Raw genomic sequence first — 21,994 nt, 5'->3', positions numbered from 1 at the left:
TAGTACAGGGGTGTCTCTCTGGTCCTGTGAGCCCCAGTCCAGTTAGTACAGGGGTGTCTCTCTGGTCCTGTGAGCCCCAGTCCAGTTAGTACACGGGTGTCTCTCTGGTCCTGTGAGCCCCAGTCCAGTTAGTAGAGGGGTGTCTCTCTGGTCCTGTGAGCCCCAGTCCAGTTAGTAGAGGGGTGTCTCTCTGGTCCTGTGAGCCCCAGTCCAGTTAGTACAGGGGTGTCTCTCTGGTCCTGTGAGCCCCAGTCCAGTTAGTACAGGGGTGTCTCTCTGGTCCTGTGAGCCCCAGTCCAGTTAGTACACGGGTGTCTCTCTGGTCCTGTGAGCCCCAGTCCAGTTAGTACAGGGGTGTCTGGTGTCTCACACTATTTCTGATTCAATTATACAGAATTAAACAACTGCTAAACTGGACATAGTCAAATTGTTAAAGGTTATTAGAAATTGTTGGGGCTATCAGTATTTCTGCCTATTTTTCCACTAAAACTTTTTTTATGTGCAGTTGTTTGGTTTTAATCTTGCTTGTATTCTGTCATGTCACTGCGTGGTTTTCTCTTTTCACTCGTGGAGTATCGTGCAGCGCTTAGAGCAGAAACGTGCACGATCACATGCTCGGGTCTTCTGGGTGAGTTCTGCTCATGCAGTGTAAGAACATTTGCCACCAGGAGTAAATTGCCCGACTCCGGTCACTGTTTCAATGATCCCATCCAGCCCTTTCTTTGAAGGGAAAAAAAGGGTTTCCAGTCATAATTCTGGGTATCAGCTCAGCAGAACACCAGAGACACAGGTGCTACAAGCTCTCATGACTTCATAGGAGAGAGTTGTCCGCACAAAGCTTTTTTCCTCAGCCTCAGCAGCCGTACCTGTGCGGTTTTCATGCCGCTGTTGTCGGCGAGGGGCAGTACCGGGTTTCAAGGGCTGAGCTCCGCGGTCGATGGAGAAGAGCTATACGCCGCTGCGCCACCAGGGGCGCTCGGGGTTCACCTCAGTGGGAAAGTCCCGCTCGAACACGCTCCACACGGGCATTATACCGTACGGGTATTCAACACGCTGGTCATAAAACCTTCACTGTCAGACCAATTTAGGCAGTCTATGACTTCACCCTTTGAAGCATAAACATTTCTGGGAGAGGGATTATATACAAATGGGCTCCAAGTGTATTTTAAAGGGACGGTTGTGAAAAGAACAACTTGATTGACGGTGCACCTGCTTTAAAATAATAATATTGAGTTGTCAGAAGTAAACGGGACCGATACACCTACTTGCAGTACACTTGTAAGCGTGTCTTTTGACCATCAGATGAGTTAATCAGGGGGCCTCGTTAGTTAGGCAATAATAACGTCAAAAGACCAGCCACCGGTACGCAAAGGGAGAATAAAGAAAATTTCAGCTAGTTGTTAAAATGCAGAGCGGGGTGAACAAATCTGAATTTGTCTTCCGCCAATGACATCCCCCCTCACCACCATCACCACCTGAGACGCAGATTTCATGACTTAGCGCTTCAAACGCGCAGAACAGCCCTGTCTGGGAGCGTCGCAGGTGAAGCGCGCTCTCCCGGTGCAGGCGGGGGGCTAGTTAATGGTGCGAATGTGGATCATCTCCCCGCTTGACAGACAGCGCGCAGCATGGAGTGATCTGCGCCGTGCTCCGGCCAGCCCTGGAAGTAGTTCCGGGTGCTCGAGCGAGCGAGCGGGTTCCCGGATGTTCGCTGCTGAGTGGAAGCAGACGGGAGAAGGTGGAGGAGCCCAGGGACGACACTGACCCACACACCGGCCGGGGCGACGCGGGTATAGCCCGGGACAGGCACCGAAAGCGACAGCGCCCGGGGGGGGGAAAGGAGTCCAACCCCCTGGGGGAAGAAGCAGCGGTGGAAGGGGTGGGGGCATTGTTGTTCCCGCACAGACCTGGACCGGTCCAACACCACCTACCCGGGGTGAGTAAGCTGGGAGAACACGGGGATGGGAGTTGAAGCGAGGCCCGGGAGGAGAGCGCCTCTCCCGGGGCGCCGGGCCCTACTCGAGCCGCGGGGATCCAGGCGGGCGGGAAGGCCTGGCGGCTCTCCTCCCTCTCGCGTCGGGGGGATCGGACGCGGGGGTCCCCTGCAGGCAGAGGAGGGGGGGCTGAGCCGGAGAGTGGCCGTGTGCGCCCTGCGTGGCCGTGGGAGCCGCGGTGGGTCGCGCTGGCGGAGGCGTGTAGCTGTTGCACATTTCGTGCAGTTCAGAGGTGAAATACTGTAAGCCGAGTGCACGTCCAAAACGGGGTGTCGCGTCTTCTGCGGATTTCTCTTGACAGTTGCCGAACACCCCGGGAAACACGAGACTTGTGTGGGGCTTTCTTTCTTTTTTTTTGCTCTGGTTTTAGTGCGGAATGAGATCTGGGGTGTCGCTCGGGTGGAAGTGCTAAAAGCTGCTTCTGCTGTCAGAGCAGCTGCCTCCTAGAGCAGACGGCAGGAGCGACTTGGTCACAAAGCGTGCGGACCTCGGTGGTGTTTACCCCGGGGGGCAGGGGCAGGGGCAGCTGAGGCTGCCGGCGTGCCTGGGCTGCCGTGTGTGGAGTTACCCGCCTGTGCCAATCTTGTCACAGGAGATGCGCGCAGGAAGAGGGACAGCCTTCTGTGCACACAGACGCGTCGGGTCTCCCCCTCTCCCTCTTTTTTTTTATGTATTTAAACGTGAGCGCCGCCAAGACTTTCTTACCGGAGCAACTTTGACAGCCCGTGTCGCCTCTGCCCTCCGCGCACACTCGCTCCCACGGTCGCCGCAGACGTGCGGGGAGAAAGTATTCGGTGGGGAAGACAAACCCCACAGATTGGCCGGCCGTCTTCCCCGCTCGTCGCCGCACGGCTGTGGGAGGAGAGCCGGGGACGAGGAGCGCGGCGGACGGTGTCGATCGCCGCAGGCCCGCCGGTGGTGGTGAGGGGTGGACACACACACGTGTCTTCGCGGGCGCTCGTAAGTAACCCTGCTTCCCCGGCGGCACGGAGGCGGCGTCGGCTGCTGGTCCCCGGTAGGACGCCGCCGGCGGAGCGGCGCGGGAGTTTGGATGCTGCTTTTAACTCCATCGCACGTTTTTTTTCTCCTCCCCAAACGGTCCGTACAGCCTCCCCAATGGCTGCGGTTTACAGACGTGCTTTCTAACCAGCCATCACCCCCGAGAGGTCCTGGCGAGATCGGGAGTCCCCAGCTTCCCTGCCCAGAGCAGCTGTCTCAAGCGCATCCTCTGCTTTAGCGGTTTCAATGAGCTGGTGCGCCCGATTAGGTGCCTCGGACCAGGTGCCGGCGTGGGCGTCCCAGCGGGGAGATCGCAGGCCCCTCCAGGTGAACGCGCTGCCCGTGTGGGAGGGAGCTCTCCGCCTTCCCCGCCTGCACTGACGTGGGCTGTCCGGTTGAGCCGGCGACCAGCTTTGTTTTCTCCTCCGGGGCGCAGCGGTGAGCCTGCCGGGCTGCTCTCGCAAGCCCTGTCCGCCTGAGCCAGCCGGGTGCAGTCGGGCTCGGGCAGGGGGTTAGCGGAGGGGCTGTGGGTTTTCAGGCCAGGAGGTGTTAACCTAAGCTCGAGGTGATTCAGGATGCCCTGTCAGTGTTGAGAGAGTCGGGCTGCTGGCGCCGAACAGCTGCCTCCTGTCAACCAGGTGAGGGTGAGTGAGTCTCTTCCTGCATGTGGAGTGCTATGCAGATGCAGAAATGCTTACTCGGATCCTCTTTGAGTTTTGATCCCTGCACCTGTATTGTTATTCTTTCTTTCATTGAAAAAGACACGCAAGCAATTGCTCGTATGTTATACCCCAGAAACAAAATCCTCAAAGTGAAAGGTACCGTTGTGAAACTTCATTACAGTGTGTAGCACAACTGCTGGACTCGAGGCATGTTAAATTATTACTGTCGGTTTTTAGCATAGAATATTAAACAGAGCGATCTTAGAGATTCCACGTGGAGTCTAATGCAGTGAAGTCCAGAGCCAGACAAGAGTAAAAAAAACTCAGTGCAGCGTAATTCTGAACGATGTAGATAAAGTCCTGGGCGGCTGACCCGAGAATTCAGTCATTAGCCCGCAGGATGTGTTTCTGTTCTGACGTTCGGCTGTCTAGTAATAATGGAGAGGTGCAGCTGGCCGCCTGGCCAGCGTCAGCGTCCAGCAGTGAAGGGGCTCAGCCTGGACTGTGGGTTGATGCAGGGCCGGCCATCGGCTCCTGGGACGCCGGGCAGGAGACTGAAACCGAGCGGTGCTTGTGGACGCACGTGGGCCGGCCCGGCGTAAGGTTTCAGCGTAAAGCTGAAAACTCTGGCTGGGAGCCCGCCGTCCGAGTGTCTTCCCCTCGCTGTAAGCACCTTCTCCCCAGCTTCAGTGAGTGTGGCAGAAACCTGTCGCAAACTACTGATAACGCAGTGCATATATTGGGGGTTATTAAGCCGTCTGCACAGTGGGTCTGACATTGAAAAGATGTGATCTCCCCTTTGTGTGGGCCTGACCCCAGGTGTTGTTTCTCTTCCAGCTGGCTTAGGGTGAAACCCCTGGACCCCGTATCCCAATCCGTTATTGTGTTGTGCCTGTGATTGTCTCAGTGTGGTTCTGATCTTGACTTTGGGTCCAGGTTGGAGAGCTTATAGGTTTTTTCTTAGCCTCGTGTGGATAAAATGTCTGATTGTGTTGGTCTGGCTGTTTATTTTTCTGTTTACAGTGTCCCCATCAGTCTGCCTACTGTGACCCCATTTAGTAGCTGAACACTTTTTAATAGTTGACATTCAGTAGTTATCCTCCTTTCTGGGAAGTGGCATCACTGGTGTCTGATGGTGAAGTGACACTTGTGCTGGCTGTATTGTGCACGCACGGCGAGCTGTGTTCAGTATTGCCACGAGCAGCTCCCAGGGCTTCAGTAGGGCAGCCCTGGCTGTATCGCTGTCTGTTTGCTGTCTGTCTCTGCCTTAGTGTTTTGCTCTTGGGCTCCCCCCTCCTCTAACCCCTGCCTCTCCGTGCAGCTTATCTGAAAGCTTCAGTTGTTTGTCACCTCAGAACCCTCAGAACCCACAGGGCTCGTCGGAGCCTCCTTGCAAGGCGTCACTCGGTTCACAACGGCTGAGCTGCCCCGGGCGCTCTCGCAGGACGGCCTGTCAGATCCTTCCTCGCATCCAGGAGGTTTCCTGTAAAGATTCGACAGTCCAGCCAGGTCCCCGCGGTACAATCTTAGGGCTGCTGTTTTTAGCTTTGTTGTAGCTGCAGAGTTTCTAAGAATTACCTTTTTTCATTATCCGTTTATTCTTGAGTAATGAAAGCAGGTTTTTTTCCCGCTTCATGGAAACCCTGTCGCGAAAGTGCATTGGAAAACGTGTGATCCGATTTTATGGATGACTGCCACTAACATCGAATAGGGAGTTTGAAAGGAGCACTGGTCTGGACCCTTGAGAGGGACGGAACGTGCACTGCGAGAGTGAGCCTTTAATCATTCCCATAAAGAGCTGATTTACTGGGGATAGCATAATTACAGCTGCTTAATAGCAGCAGTTCCCCAGATGTATTGCACAATTACTATCGATCAGAAGGTTTTCAAATCTATTAACTTGATTATGCAAATTCATGCAAAGTACAGAAGTAGACTAGAATGCACCGTGACAGTCCTCCCTGTCCTTAAAATGCAGATAATGGAAACTTGTGGGTTTACAGATGCTTGCCTAGACTCTAATTATTTTTTCTTCAGCTGCGTGTTTAAGCAGAGAGCATCTCTATCACTGCATTTTGAATAGACTGCAGACGGAGATCTGTATGAATATAGGGCTTTCTTTTTCTTTCTCTAGCATCATGCCAAGAAGTGCCGACTCTTTATTTGGACTCTGTGCTAATTCTCATCAGGGCGAGAGCTGCCTGAACAGATTTTTCATATTATTATTGGGATTGAGATTTCTGGGATGGCTTAAATGGTGTTGATTGAGAGTAATTTGGCTTTTTAATTGCAGAACAGCTGTCACACTTTCTGCTGATTGCCCTTTGTAGGAGTTCTCAGTGGATTGCTCCCAAACCTCAAAATATTTAATTAAAATGCAAGGTGAGGAATCTGTTAAAATGGGCCTGTTGAGCACGTTGCATTTAAAAAAAAAAAACTGATTAGAATTTTTAAAAATCCCAATCAAGACTGTGCAAGTTCTTGATGAAATTAGACACCGCAGTAAAGTTTAAAACTGATAGCGAGGAGCCCGCGCTGCACTGCTGTGTGGTCTGCAATGTGTTAAAAGTCAAGGCCGTAGGAGGTGGGCATGTCGGAGGAGTCTGTCTGCACTTCCTCTTTCTCCTCGTGCATGGCGTTGGCGTTGTGGCTGAGAGACTGAGGAACCTGCAACTGGCCATTCCGGACTGGGTGCTTGTTACAAGTGGACTAGATGAAGCAAAAATTGTAGAATAAAGATGCTACGTTAGCCTGTTTTGCCATTGCACGTATTGTTAGCAAGTAATGTATTGAACTTGAACTTGAACTTTATTGCCATATGTAACCGGTACTGGTACAATGGAATTCTTACTTACAGAAAGTCTCTCGATTGTAAAACAAGTGTAAAAACAAAACAAAGTGCAAACAGTGCATCAAGACAATGTGCAAACAATAGACAATGTGCAAGTAAACATGCAGGCAGTTTGAATGTAAACAATACAGACATGTAAACAATGACTGGAGACGTACAATAAATAAATTACAATGAGGTAGATGGTGATGGTGTGGGTGTGGTCCGAGGGGGATGGCTAAATGTGTTCGCCAGTCTCACTGCTTGTGGATAGAAGCTATTGAAGAATCTAGTGGTAAGTGTCCGTATGCTCTTATATCTCTTGCCTGAGGGCAGTGGGGTGAAGAACTCATGCCCGGGGTGGTGACTGTCCTCTGTGATGGCCAGAATTCTACCACGGCAGCGGTCCTCGTAGAGCTGTTTAATCTCGGTAAGACCGCAGCCAATGATCTTCTGGGCCATATTGACCATTCTCTGCAGTGCCTTTCTTTCTCGCGAAGAGGTGTTGCCATACCACACGGTGATCCCGTTGGTGAGGACGCTCTCGATAGTGCAGCGGTAGAAGTTCACCAACACATGTATTGGCATCCCCCATCGCTTGAGGCACCTTAAGAAATAAAGGCGCTGCTGAGCCTTCTTCATGATAGAGTCAGTGTTCACAGTCCAGGTTAGATCTTTAGAGATGTGAATTCCCAAAAACCTAAAGCTGGTGACTGTTTCCACTTCCGTTCCATCAATACTGAGTGGGCTGTGAGTGTGTGGCCTGTGTCTCCGAAAGTCCACTGTTAGCTCTTTCGTTTTCTTTATGTTCAAGTCCAGGTTATTGCTATGACACCACCTAAGCAGCTGTACAACTTCATCCCTGTAAGTGGACTCGTTATCATCACTGATCAGTTAGCAGATGATCAGCACTGATCAGTTAGCATATTGTTAGCAATGGGGCAGGAGTAGCACTGTGGTTAGTGTTGTTGTCTCATAGTGCTGGACCCCTGGGTTCAGTTCTGCAGTTTGAGTGATCTCCTTGTGTTCGTGTTCGTTTTCCTCTGGGTGCTCCAGGCATACTGGTAGATCGATGGGCTTCTGGGAAAATGGCCCTGGTGTGAGTGTGCGTCGGTGCCTGTGTGCCCTGCAGTGGACTGGCTTCCTGTCCAGGGTATATCCTGCCACGCGCCCGTTGCCTGCTGGGATAGGTTCTGGCTTCCCCCCGGACCTTAAATCCGAAGAGGCGGATGGAGAATTGATGGATGGAGGGGTAGCAGACTCCTGGGAGCGTTGTCTGTTTGTAGTCCACTTGCTGCAGGCTGGATATAGCCCTCGTGAAAAAGGAAAAGTATGGCTGGCCTTCGCCGAGTGGCATACAGAAAAGTGAGGCGAATTCCTGGATGCACTCATCAGAATTCAGACAGCTCGGGTTCTTTAGACTACTCTATAGTCGTGTCAGGAGCACAGATGCAACTCCTATAGAAGATAGAAGGCAACGCATTGATCTGCAGGCCACTGACGTGACTGTTGTGTCAGGAAATCCGCTGTAGGTGTTAGAAAACCTGGATCTACTGCAGATTGACAAGTTCCCCTGTAGGCTTTGGTGCTTAATCAGGGTTATGCCTGTTCACAGAGGAGGTGCTGAAAAAAAGTGTACTTTTTGATTGCGTGCTGCATTTCTATGGACAATTCTTAGGATGTATTTGCACAGCTGATCTGGGAGGTGTTGACGCATTCACACAAGTTATTGAATGAGAGTGCTTCTCCTTGGGCGGTCTCGGAGGTCTTGTGTGCTGTCACAGTATGGGTTCAGGCGTTTATTCTTCAGCTGAATCAAGTGAGAACACAATGCCCAGAAAACTGGATCATGCTTTGCGCTGTTACATGCATTCAGCTGGAATTGAGTGGTTTATTGATGTGATGTGTTTCACTGGATATTGCTGCTGCAGGCCATGCTCTGTGTGGATAAGATGATTGTTGTTGGAGATGCCAGGCTCTTATAATCTACTACATCCAGCAGCCATATCACCCTGCAACTCACAACTGGCAACCCACTGAAGCTCAGCAGGTGTGAGCCTGGTCAGTACCTGGATGGGAGACCTCCTGGGAAAAACTAAGGTTGCTGCTGGAAGAGGTGTTAGTGGGGCCAGCGGGTGGTGCTCACCTTGCGGTCTGTGTGGGTCCGAATGCCCCAGTATAGTGATGGGAACACTATACTGTAAACAGGCGCCGTTCTTTATACTGTAAACCGAGGTCCTGACTCTCTGTGGTCATTAACCACGGGGCGTTTCTCGAAAAGAGTAGGGGTGTAACCCCGGCATCCTGGCCAAAATTCCCATTGGCCCTTACCAATTGTGGCCTCCTAATAATCCCCATCTATCAGTTGGCTTCATCACTCTGCTCTCCTCCCCACTGAGAGCTGATGTGTGGTGAGCGTTCTGGCGCACTATGGCTGCCGTCGCATCATCCAGGTGGGGCTGCACACTGGTGGTGGTGGAGGGGATCCCCATTACCTGTAAAGCAATTTGAGTGGAGTGTCCAGAAAAGCGCTATATAAGTGTAAACAATTATGATTATTATTATTATTATTATTATAAATAATTACTTCTTTTCAGCTTGTCAGTCTTCTTAGTCTTTATTTTTGATATCCCTTTAGATAAAGTGAAAGAACATCCTTTTACAGATGTCCCAAACCTTGTAGCTAGAATAACTCATATTCGAGGAGACAAGGCGTCTTCAAAAGGTGTATTGTCCCGCTTTCACTCCTTCAAGTGTAAAACTCATTCGTGCGACGCGTGAAAGATTTCCACGACTGTGGATCGTCTGAGCAATGGACAGTCCGGTAACAAGAATAACAGAGGGGCGGTGAGTAGGAACAGAAGACTGCGGCAGTGAAGCCTGCCAAGGAAGCCCCAGTGTCATGCAACGCTGAAGTAAGACAGTGTGGCAATAGCAGCCTTCTGCAGTGTGGGCCACGTATCAGCAGCAGAACAGAAGGGCAGGGGGTGGCCATCTTGGTTCTCGCCGAAACGCTGCTGCTTATGCCTTTGTTAAAAAAACAATGAATCGCCCTTATCTTGTCCGAAATACAAAGTGCTTTCTAAAGCGTTTACTGTTGATCTGACCGAAGGAACTTGGAGATTATTGGTGGCTTCGCAGACTCTTGATATCTAAAAAAAAAATCCTTTAGTCATTTGATTTTGGTAACCTGTAACTCTAGAGTATTCTTGGGCAGAGTAACCTGCCAGTTTAAACTGTGGAGGAAGAGCAGTCCAGACAGGGGCAGATCTTGGAAGACGAAGGCACCAGGAAGCTGATATTGCCCCTCAGTGCAACAGTGTGAGTGAACTCCAGGGGGGAAACTCGACAACTTTCGCAGCAGTGGTGCAAGCCGGTTGATGCTGTCCTGTTAAATTGTGACTAGAGATGCCTGCGAAACATTTTGTGTTTAGTAACAGCTGCGTAAGCGTGCTGGATACATGCTGGTTTGTGGCATTTCCTCTCTATCGCTTGATTCCTTCCTCAGGGGCTGCTGTGTGACGTCGATCGGCTGTTCCAGCACAGATCTGCGCACGTTCTCCTCAGCCTTGCAGAGCTAGGGGCGTCCAGAGTCTTTACATTCTTTTTACCGTCTTTATTGTTCTTCTGTCATATTATGGCTCTATAGCACTTGAATAGCTGTAGGCAAAGAGAAATCCCTACTCTGATGGAGCATCGTCATACATCTCTCGCTATACAGGGCGTGAATGGGAGTTTCTCTGGATGCTGTGAGTGATGTCAGGCAGCCCGCAGCTGGTGCAGCTGTCCCATCGCTGCAGTACTGTCAGTAAAAGTCCCCGAGCCGCGAGACTGTTTACAGGAATGATGAAACTGGAAAAAGTCCCTGATCTGCAAAGATAGAACCTTTATCTGGCTCACATCTTTCTGTGCTCGTCTTCCCTGAGAACCAACGTCACCTCTTAAAATTCAGAGACCGGGATTGAAAGTGAAGAGGCATGTTCTGAATGACAAATTCACAGTTTACCCAAGAGCTGCATATTATTATTCCTGCAAGCAGGCGATACTTGAACATGGTAAGCGCTTCTTATACTAACATGAATTACATGTAAATACCTCAGGAGGTGCAGTAAAATATATCGCTGTAACCGGTGAGGTGCAGTGCTTTGTTTTACCCCCCCTTTCTCTCAAGAACTCTTGACACCTTTTAATAATTTATACTACGGGTCTTTATTTTTTTTTAAAAAAAAGCACCTGAAGACGACAGGGACCCACAACGAGTTTCTCTCGCAGTCCGTGAAGAGTACCTCAGATTTTTTTTTTAAACTGTCTCGCTTTTAAAGCTTCCTCACAGCTGTGTAACAGAAGCCACTTGACGCTCCCACAACACGATATATATACACAACACACATCACATAGTAGATGGCAGTTTTCTCCAGGGGCCGCACTTGCAGTTAATTTGGTGGAATGGTTCCCAAGACAATGGCGGCTTGAAGTTTGAGAACAAGGGAGTTTCAGCAGGGAGCTGCTGACCCCGAGTGGGTGAGAAAGCGATCGGGAGCCGAGAAGCAAGTTCGAAGTGCTTGTGGTTGCTCAAGACGTGTCGGGTTTCAGGCCGGCTGGCGCAACAGTTCCCGATACTGAGAGCAGGCTGCCAGTCAGGCTGAGTTTATGCAGGGGCAACAGTGGGTCAGGTGTTAATGGGTGCTGATTAGAGAGACGCCACCTCTGGAGTTAATTGGTTAGATGGGTTGGAAACAGCAGGTTCCAGGATCACTGGCCCTTTATTGACAGGAAGGAAAAAAAAAAACAGCAGTGCAAAGGGCTTCCTGATTTATGCAGGAACTGCATTTTCACTTCCATTCTGTTAATAGAGTTTGACCTATAAAAGTGTGGAGTTAATTGCACGATTGGCTGCAGTTAACAAAATGGATTTTGAGCCTTGGTCGAAAAATTATAGTGGTGTTCCAGGTGCAAACTTGTCAAAGCTTTGCACATTGATGATATCAGCCAGGTTTTCATTTTCTCATAGCGGGACAGTTTGTTTTAAATAGAAAACAGGTTCACAAATGGGAAGAAAAAGCCTTCCCAACCACGATGGGCTTTGGGGTAATGTGGAAAACCAGTTGTACTTCGTAAATTTCGAATCGGATGTTACCCCAAGTGTGATGTGTCGTTCCTGTTTCAGTATATTGTGCACAGTCACCACCTCAGTTTCCACTGTCACTCTTCCTGTGTGGAGTGGTGCTGCAGCCATGCATGTCCGTGTCTATTGTCTCGGGCATCTGAGCCTGCTGGTCATTTTTCTGGCTGTTGTGTGGCCATGTCGGTTTGCCATGGTACCACTCTCTAGTTCTGGGCCATATCACTCTGCTACTCACAACTGGCAGCCCACTGGAGCTCAGCAGGTGCGAGCCTGGTCAATACCTGGATGGGAGACCTCCTGGGAAAAACTAAGGTTGCTGCTGGAAGAGGTGTAAGTGGGGCCAGCAGGGGGCGCTCTCCCTGCGGTCCATGTGGGTCCTAATGCCCCTGTATAGTGACGGGGACACTATACTGTAAACAGGTGCCGTACTTCGGGTGAGATATAAAACCAAGGTCCTGACTCTCTGTGGTCATTAAAAATCCCAGGGTGTTTCTCGAAAAGAGTAGGGTTGTTACCCTGGTGTCCTGGCCAAATTTCCCATTGGCCCTTACCAATCAGGGCCTCCTAATAATCCCCATCTGTGAACTGGCTTCATTACTCTCCTTCCAACTAATAGCTGATGTGTGGTGAGCGTTCTGGCGCACTATGGCTGCCGTCGCATCATCCAGGTGGGGCTGCACGCTGGTGGTGGTGGAAGGGATCCCCATTACCTGTAAAGCGCTTTGAGTGGAGTGTCCAGAAAAGCGCTATATAAGTGTAAGCAATTATTATTATTATTATTTTTGTTTGACAGCCTTTGTTGTTGTACCTGGTTCGAGGGCAACTGTGAATTAGTTTAATTGAAGGTAATTTAAGTAATGGTAGTTTTTTTGGGTGGATATCAGCTCCATTCCCTGGTGGAGAAGAAACAGCAGTTTTTTTTTTAAAATAAAAATATTGGGTACAGTGGAATGATTTATTTTTCATGGATGAAGAGGAATGCTTTGTCAGATCCAGTACTTGGGTCAATCCCTCCTATGCAGTGTAGCTGATGGCTGAGAAGCCTGTCTCATTGTATCAAGCTCAGTATTGTTAGGTTACAGCTCCCCGAGTCCATGAACCTGCATATAATTATGAGGTCATTAGCATAAATGTCTGTTGGCCTTTCCTGTTGTAATGATGCCCACTGCAAGGAGAAGACCAGTTCATAAACAGTGTCCTGCATTCAGGCTGATTAGATGTGCTGTCGTCGTTGAGGTCATGTTTGCCCTTGGCTCAGGTTGGCTCCCGGACTCGGCAGCGGGAGCTACATCCTCAGGTGAGGGGAGGACCTGTGGGGCCCGTGAGGACAGGCGGCATCGATTAGCTCTTTTTGCATCTGAGTTTGGGCCTTTCTGCAGACGTGGTGTTGTGCCGATTTTCATTGACAAGTGGTTCGCTCTCCGCTGCGCGGCCCCTCGGTGCCGTCACGGGAACGTGCCCAGTGGGCGCTCTCTGACGTTGTCAGACGTGCCAGATGCTGTATTATTTTTCCTTTTGTAAATAATCCACTGGCAGCTCCAGGCAGGCTTCTGACGCACTGCCAGAGGCTAACAAAAGTTGAAAAGCACCAGCCAGGTGGGTTTATTTGCTGTGTGTCTGTTTGCCTGGGTTGATTCCAGTACAATACAGATCTGGTAGTAAAAAGAGTTGCAGATGTCAGACACTGTGATTGAGTGGGAAGACTTCATGGCAGCAGATCTCCTGGTTTTGACAATCACATCGATATTGACAGTCTTTGTAGACTCGTGTCTTTGCCTGCTGGTGTTTTGCTTTTATTTGCTAGAACGGGGCATAGCTGGGCAAATTCCCAGTGACGGACTAAGTGCTGCTTTTCCTTTGTGGATTCAAACCATTGTCCAGCTTTACGCATTTCTACATATGTAGATGCTCATACTGCCTTTTTAACTGTTTATTGAAACGATGGTTGCAAAACATTTACCTGTTGTATATACACACCTGCTAGCAATGCTTAGTTAAGTTACGATATTTCTATGGCTCTTTTATGGCCTGCTTGAGCGCTGTAGTTCTTCCTTCTCAGTGTAGTTTGTCTCTCCGACAGAAAGGTTTCCATCTTGGTTTGACAGCCTAAGAAGAGGAGTACTTTCCCCTTGATGTTGGAGAGAAAGGTCCACAGGAATGCACTTGAATAATCCCAAAGTGAGGTCTGCATCAAACAGTCAGGATGTGGAAAAATCAAAATGAATGAAAAAACGATCATTGCATTTACATTGCATCAGGGTGTCTTGCCAGATTGACATTATTCCATTGTGAGCCATTGGTCTATGTTCTGAATAGCAGCAGCGCATGTTCTGAATGCTGTCATGGTCAGTGACATAGTCTTTTTTTCCCCTCTGAAAGCCTTCTTTCAGAGCAATTATTGAAACACCCAGGCCTGAGATGTAAGTAGTCAGTCCCCTGTTGTTAAATGGAGTCCAGTCTAGATGAATATGTTGTTTGTCCCCTTGTCTGCTTTAACATCTCCCACCAGGTAAGCAATTAATGGCTTCCGGATTGAGATTCCGTGAGTTTCAGTGCTACTGCACAACTAAACAAGGTTCTTGCTACACAGTGTTTAATTGATAAGACCTCACCTCACCTCTGAAACACAGAAACACAGGCCTTCCATTAATTCCCACCTTTGCATGTGAAGTCCATTAAGTGTTAGTTTGTAGGGTGTGCAGAAAGCACAGAGCTGAAACACAGCTGTCTTAATTTGTTCTTTCACGTTTAATAGATTCTTTCTATTTGTGTTCCTGGAAATGTTTCTTAAATAACTTCCTTTTAGTGCATCGACAAAAAGAATGTGTTGGAACGTCTCCCATCAAGGAATACAAAATCTGCACAAAATGATCTACCACCTGGTCCAGATTCACTGTCACATTAATTTCCTTCTTATTAGTTAGATTGTTTCATGCCGCATTTTAAAATTATTTCATTTGCTGGCTTTCTAAGACAAGTTTAACTGCTGTTCTTGAAAGCGATTGTATCTTTGACTGTTATAGACTGCACCCTGACAAGTGTGCTCTGAATTGCGAACTGGCCAGATGCTGTTGCAGGCTGTCTGGTGAAGTCCTTCCTATTACCCTGCAAAACCGCGCCGAAGGGTTGGCCACAGCCTGGAATATTAACAGAGTACTTCATGGCTTTGCAAACCACTGGTTTTGCAATAGCAGATTTCAGATTATTCTGGAAATGCTTTGAATAGACGTTTTCATATTAAGCTCCTGCTTTAATCCGATATTTAGTTGGTGTTTTCTGTAGCTCATTTTAGATAGGAACTTTACAGAGCGCGTTAGCTACAGTACACAGTTCATTGGAATGCAGAGCAGATCTAAAGCCATTCATCTGCCTAAAATGCCTTCCCGATTGTAATTTGCATTTAGTCTGCGGTCATATTGTGTGAACAAGCTTCTCTGTGTAAAAAAATGTCTCTTTACTCGAAAGATCAGAGAAGAACTGTGTGTTTAATTGATCCTCATTTAGAACTGGCCAGAGCAATTACTGTGACTGCCATTCCAGTAGGTATTTTAGAGGCAGGCAGAAGTTGATGCACCAACTCAGCAGTGAGATGGTATTGAACCTCATAAAAAGTCTTGGATTGACAAGAGTTTTAGATTACCCTGAATATCATAGAAGCTTACATTTTAATTACTTTTAAATGTTTTCCATCAGCTTATTTGCATTAAAAACAGCACTATTAAAATACAGACAATGCTTTAAAAACATGTAGATTGCTCTTTGCTGTAAGGTGCAACACAGCCCTCCTTCAAGCAGATGCCCTCAGGCTTTGGGGATCTGTTTTATTATTAATATTGTTCAAGACCCAAACTTCTGGTTTAGCTCAGTTGGGTGCTTTAATCTATTTTTGCTGTAAATTAATGAATTTTTAAAGGCCTCTTCTTGCTGGATGCGGGATGGGCTCGGTGCACCAAGGCGCAGGGCTGGCTGGGTTCATGTGTAGAGCCCGAGTTCACAAACGCACACGTTTCCCTCCCTCCCTCTGGGACCCATCCAGCTGGAGCCTGCCGGAGCCTCCTGAATCAGTGCACTTTTTATAGAGAGTCAGAAACCTGCCCTTCCAACTTTGACTTTCACCGAGCTCCAGTCTGGGGGGCTAGATCGGGTTTGCATTTCTGTCACGTTGACAGATACATGTATAGAGCACATGGGGGAGAAATTAAAATTTAATTAGATGAATATATGCAGGCTAATACCTCAGTCATTTGTGTTATCGGTCTGCTGATGTGCTTGTTTCCTTGTTGTCCAATCTTCCTCACACGGACCACATCCCTGTCCAACATCTTACACCTATGCCTTGCCGGTTGCATCTCCAATACGCCTTTCCCATCAGCGATTATTAGCATTTTGGGAGCGATTGATAGCTAGCAAGATGATTGCATTTTGCTTCTTTGTTCATGAGAGTTGCTAGTAAGATTGTTCAATAGATTAACATTGTTTGTACTTTTCACTGGTGCCTTTAATACCTCACGAGTTCACAGTGAAGTTCACAAGTGCGTTCAACACCGGACACTTGCGCACTGTTGACGGAAGGAGGCCTGCTACCTAACGCCTGCAGGTTATCTAGGTACAGGGCTGCTCCAGAATGAACAGCCCTGTGCTCAGCTCTCTCATTGAAAAGGTGGTTGATGACCTTGCCAGGTTCTGTTCGGTGTACCAGTGTTATGGGCAATCTGGCGCACACACAATAAAGCATCAGTAGAGTCGTTAGTGCGTTTGGTAAGAGAGCAGAACTGACATTCACTTGGGAAGGCTAGCGGGATGTAGATGGCAGGGTGAGCTGTGTCTGCCTGTGTTTGCAACGTGAGTTCAGTGGGTGGGTGTGTGTGACTGTCCCGGTGTGTTTCACAGAGGGTTTTTGTTTTCTCCTGGGCTGTTTTGAAATGGTTAATGGTATTGAAAGCGAATCAATCACATGTAATGCTAATGATTTCTTCCTTAAGGAAACTGACAGATATTGAAGGCTATAAAAAAAGGTCCCGAATGTTCAAGCAGGCACAAGAGTGACTGTGTGGTGTGGAAGGTGGTATTAGGAGTTTTTCCCAGTGGACCCAGGCTTGTCGTCAATGCGCTGACCTGCTGGTAGCTCATTGTGCCCTGGCCTCCTGTGTTGGGATTCCTCTAATCTTGGATATGAACTATTACACTATTACAGTGTTCGGAATAAAATGCACAGCAGCCATAACAGGAGGCTTTGCTGCTTGTTTTGGTCCATACGTGACTGGAAATTCTCTGGCACGCCTAACAATTCAAGTTTGGATTGAATTCCCAGTTAATCTGCCATGCACTTGGGGAATGTAGGGTGTTTGCATCTGACATATGAAACACTGTATATCCTTACTACAGGTTCTGTTTATTGTCTAACAGTAGGTAAACATTTTATAATATTCTATACAGAATAAGCCTAATCGATTTATTAATAAATAGCTAGAAGCAACATATTATTTCAAACAAAGCCACAGAGTGTACAGGTTTCTGCTTACCTGTTATGTACCTGAGAATAATTAACTTCTGATGGGAAAGTGCTCTCCGTTGTATATTGTCTTGTATCTGCAAAAGATTCTCCGACACTTTGTGCGGCTGGGGAAAGAAATGAAATAAATGCAGTAAAATAATGTTGGTGATTCCAAGCCCTTTTGAAATCTGATTTTAAATGGTATTATACGTGTAAGCTGTTTGAGCCAGGGCGAACAGAGGGCTCCGATGACAGTTGTCCTCCCAAGAGATCAAACCATGCAAACAGGCCAGTTGGAGTGGTCTCTGTCGAGGAATTTAAAGGTGATTTAAAGGCAAGGAAGCAGGAGAATAAGGAAGCAGTGGACACTTAATGGTGGGGAGAACTATTTTTTTTTTCATTTGTTAAGTATACTATTTACATTTTCATATATTGAGTCTAATGTTTTGCTTCTCCTTGTTCTGATTCTCTTTAGATTCCATATATATATAATTGATATCTTCACGCATCTCTCGTCCAGCGTTGAAAAACTGGTTCGTATACTCACAGCTGCGGAAACCCAGTTCTTGTGCGTGCTGCCGAAGGCGTGGAGCTGACCACCTCTTCGCTGTGTGGCTCTGCGCCATGCGAGCAGGTCGCCCATGGGCGCCAGAGATGGGCGCTGCCACGTGTGGGTTGAGCCCTGCTGGGTGCTGGAAGGCAGGGGGTGTGTGACCCAGGCACTGGCCACAGCTCCCAGCCCGGCCGGCAGCCTTAGGCTGACCTGAACCGTAAGATCTCAGCACGTTACTTTTGTGCCTCGATGGCTAGGGGAAAAAAAAAAGATCCCTAGTCAATCAGAAGACAGCTAGGCCTTGCCCAATATGCCAAACGAGTCAATATAACATTATTAAGTATTGATAAGCTCTGCTGGAAAGGCAAAAAAATCATTTTCTCAGCGTGAGCTCCATCACATTAGCAGTTGTTTATTTATCTCCCGCCCGGCACGAGTTTCACAGGTTCTTCGTTGCGTTGTGTTCCACGGGCGCTGCGTCGCTGGGCTCTTGCTCCGCCGCGCTCCGGCGCTGGCAGCTGAACAGGAATGACAGCGAAGGCGCTCTCTGGCAACCTGTTGCAAAGGGGCGCCATGCAAAATGAAAACTGAACATTGAATCACGAAGGAGCTCTTGCCCTTTGGGGGTCAGCAGCTGGCCTTGAGAGGCGTGATGAAGGACTGACATGTTTGTGGCCCGCTGGCCGCCCCACGTACTGCAGATTTTCCTGCTTATTCCCGAGATTGTCGCTGGATTGAAGTGGTGGATGCTTTTCCCCCCCCCAAAATATCTTCAGTGGCTTACAAAGCACGAGAACGGAAAGGCTTGTACTTTAAGCTCTGCAGCTTAGGATGCAATTATCAAATGCCTTTGATTGTCTTTTAATATTCTTTTGAATGGCACTGTCAGAAACACATTATAAAAGGGGCCTACCCAGGAAGAACACAGGCTTGTGCAGAAAGTTATTTGGTTGTTACCACCCTTCTTCCCTACTAGGTTGTATCTGGGCCTTCAGGTTTTAACCAGGTGCTCAGTGTGACGCTGCTTAGGGGAACATTGAACTGCAGGTAATGGAATCGATTGGTATCTGTGTGCTTTGTGAGGGACAAAGGGGGTGTTGAAGAAATGTCTGTGTGCCTGCCAGCAAATGGTTAGAGAGGACATACTTAAAGGGGGAGTTTTAAGTATAGTCTGTGTGCTTAAGCATGATTAATGGTTTTAATTGCGCAATTACCGTAATGAAGGGAATTTCGCAGACCACGGCAGGTGGTGACTTGTTTGCTGCTCTGTTAGGTTCTGGTGTTGGGACCCCCTCCAGCCCAGGGAGCCCCTCTCACTGTTCAGCACCCAACCGGGCCCCGTCTGATGAGCACAGCTCCCTGGCCCCGCGCGCGGGGGTGGGGGTAGGCGAGAGACGCCTCGCTCTAGTTCTGTTCTACTGGTGACAAACGCACGGTGCAGCGCCTGCAGTCCGTGACTCTCCACTGGCCCGGCGCGGTCACGCGAGTGTGAGAGGGGGTCCGCGGTCCCGGCGGCTGCCGTAAAGATGTCAGGAATCGAACGCCCATGTGACTTGGGTTTGATTAGGTTCTGCGATATTGGCTTTCCAGTTAATGTTCTCCTGCAGGTGGTGGCTCACAGTGTTTGCACTCTTCCCTGAAGTCCTTGGGTCTTGGGAAAAGTTTAAGTGGACATCGCAGGTCTTAAATACTGTAGAAATGCAGTTTTTGTAATGGGTGCTTGAAATTCATCTCGCCACTACCAGCCTTCTGAAACAGAACAAGTAGTAGGTTTATCCCATGCTGAAAAGAGAAGAAAGGAAACAACGTTTTGGCTGTGGAGCCTGCTTCAGGCATCACACCCAAAACATTGTTTCATTTTTTAGCTTGGAATAAACCTTTACGTGTCTGGTGCAGCTACCCACCTGAACGGCTTGTGAAACAGTCTAGATTCTGCTGCTTAGTTGCTGACAGTGCCTTTTGTAGCCAGATTGACCCAGTTGATCACATTTCTTTTTTGATCCAGTACCATGCTGTACGTGGAGTATTAACCAGTGACGTGATTAACGTTTTGTTTGTGCAGAGATCGGACTAAAAGCCTGAGAGGTGTAGAGGTGGGAAGATGAGCTTTAGGGATGGGAGCAGGAAAGCAGGCAGAAACGTGTGCAGGAATCAGTGAGAGAAAGTGGGCAGGATGAAGGCCAGAGGGGTAGACATGACACCCAAGGAGAGAGAGACGCAGCACGCTGTCGTGAACTCCAGTAATGTACTTTACAAAACTGCATACAGCCAGACAAACTTTTCAGGTGGCTGTAGTAAAATACCAAGCTGAAGTACTGGTGCTCGTAAGTTGTGTATTATGTAAAAAGATGTAATGATGTGTGAAAGCATTCGTAGCTGTTTGCTTAGGAGCGTGGATATTTTAATACAGAAACATGTGCAGTGAACAGTTTTGTTAACACTGTAAGATCTGAAGATCTGTGTGGCTGGGAGCTCAGTGCCTCTGTGCTATCATTTTTGGGCAGCTTTAAATTTGAACCCGACTGAAGGTGAAATGTAGCAGAGGGGGAGATCAAACATACTGTAACTGTATCTGTAACTGCACCCTGTTAGGTGTCCGCACTTGGAGTGCTTTATTTTACGCCTAGTTAAGGGTTGAATGTGAAGCTCTGTTGTAGCACGGTGACGTGTGAGGTACAGCGATAGTGCGTGACCAGGGCCTGCAGCTGGAACTGAGGGTAACTTCTTAAAGGAGCTCCTGTGTGCATGATATGATGTGATACACTTTATTAATCCCATGGGGGAAATTCATACACATACAGTGAAGGATATGAACACACTACGGGGACATGACAGTTCAGGCCAGGCGTCTAAGTCAGTACGTTGACCCAGCGGATCATGCCATGCGCCACGCACTATTCACTATTCATTACATCCTGCACCCGAAGGTCTGGAAAGCAGTTGTCCAATATTTTAGTAGATGTCTTGCATTCGTATCTCCGGGTCATGCGGTTTTAATTTTTTTGTTATTTGAAATCCCTTGTGTGTGGAGCCATGCAAGTTGATAATAATAATAATAATAATAATAATAATAATAATAACTTTAATTTATATAGCGCCTTTAAAGGTGGCTTCTCAAAGGGCTTTACAGGATGACAACAATAAATAAGAAGAATACACAAGATAAGACACAATTACAATATATAGAGGAGACCGTGGATGGTGGTACTAAGAAGAGCAGAGGGGTGAAGAATGGAACCAGTTCAGTAAAGGCTTTTCTGTAGAAGAGGGTTTTGAGTCTGGATTTGAAGGAGTTTAGCATGTTACATGCTCTCTGCACAGCCCAAACATGTTGTGATTTATCGCCCCGCCGTGTGGTTCTGCCTCCGGAGGTAATTGTTGTGTAACTGTCTTTGCATTTTAAAACTGTTTTCTGTTAAGTTGACATAAACGCAGGGAGAAGTCACTTAACGTTCTGTCACACGGGTCAACTGTGTTTAAAGATTATCGGGAGAAGTAGGCTTTTTTTAAAAACTGTGGAGTGACTGGCGTACAAATATTTGCTTTTTATAGTTTATAAGGGAGAAACCTCAGAAAAAAGTCCCCAAAGGGTTCATTGTTGGGGGAAAAAGTGTGAAACCAGTAATTATGATAAAAGATGAAGCTCCTTAAAGGCAGTGCTAGAACTATATGATGTTATCTTTTACAGTAAGAGTTTGTTTAAAGGGGTTGTGAAGCACATATTGGACACAATTGTTGGAGATTCAACGATAAATTGAAATTTAACAGAAGCTAAGGAAATTTGACTGGTTACTAACATTATCCATCCTAAGCTGAAAACTTGTCTACCTAGTTCCTTTTTTCAAAGTGTGTTTTTGTAACAACATTTATGTTTTTAATGGTTTCAAAATGGTCTGATCAGGGAATAGAACAGCAGATGGGAATGCAGCACAGAATGTGAACGTGTTGAGCTATGAATGTATTAAAGCGACTTCTTGCGTACCAAGAACACCGTCAATATATCTGCAAGGCCTCCAAAAAACTTGTTTAACTCTTTACTCTACTTTAAGGGTTCTTCTTGCATTGGGGTTCATGTCATTCTGGAATGAAAATTGCTTCACGAAGGAAGACCCACTGCAGCTGGAGGCTGTGGCCTCGCTGAGTGTTATTTCGAAAACGTGGACGTTAAAATGGATGAGCTGGTGTGTGCGTTTGAAGGAAGAGAGAGTGTTGTTGGGGCGAAGCCCCAGTCAGCAGTCCTGTCGGACTCTGGTCAGCCTGCTCCTCTTGAGACCAGCGAAGACCAGCAGATGCCCTGTAGTGCCAGTGGTTAGCCTCAGGCCAAGATGGTAGAGCAG

The 21,994-nt window shown here is 47.9% G+C and overlaps 1 protein-coding gene across 3 annotated transcripts in view; it reads left to right on the top strand.

The window, feature by feature from the left end:
- The first annotated feature begins 1,671 nt into the window (after positions 1–1,671).
- The window catches only part of foxj3 (forkhead box J3), a 149,247-nt gene continuing 128,924 nt past the window's right edge, over positions 1,672–21,994 (top strand). The window contains exon 1 of one of the 3 annotated variants that reach the window (XM_069183641.1): positions 1,672–1,936. The gene's annotated coding sequence lies outside the window, so the exon portion shown is untranslated. Of the gene's footprint in view, positions 1,937–2,134; positions 2,227–21,994 lie in introns of those variants that run through there. The other 2 variants (XM_069183638.1, XM_069183640.1) reach the window with 2 other exon arrangements.

Source organism: Lepisosteus oculatus, chromosome 25, assembly GCF_040954835.1.
Source record: "Lepisosteus oculatus isolate fLepOcu1 chromosome 25, fLepOcu1.hap2, whole genome shotgun sequence".
In the NCBI taxonomy this organism is placed as follows: domain Eukaryota; kingdom Metazoa; phylum Chordata; class Actinopteri; order Semionotiformes; family Lepisosteidae; genus Lepisosteus; species Lepisosteus oculatus.
The sequence above is the reverse complement of the archived record's forward strand: the minus strand, read 5'-3'. Positions and strand labels throughout refer to the sequence as shown.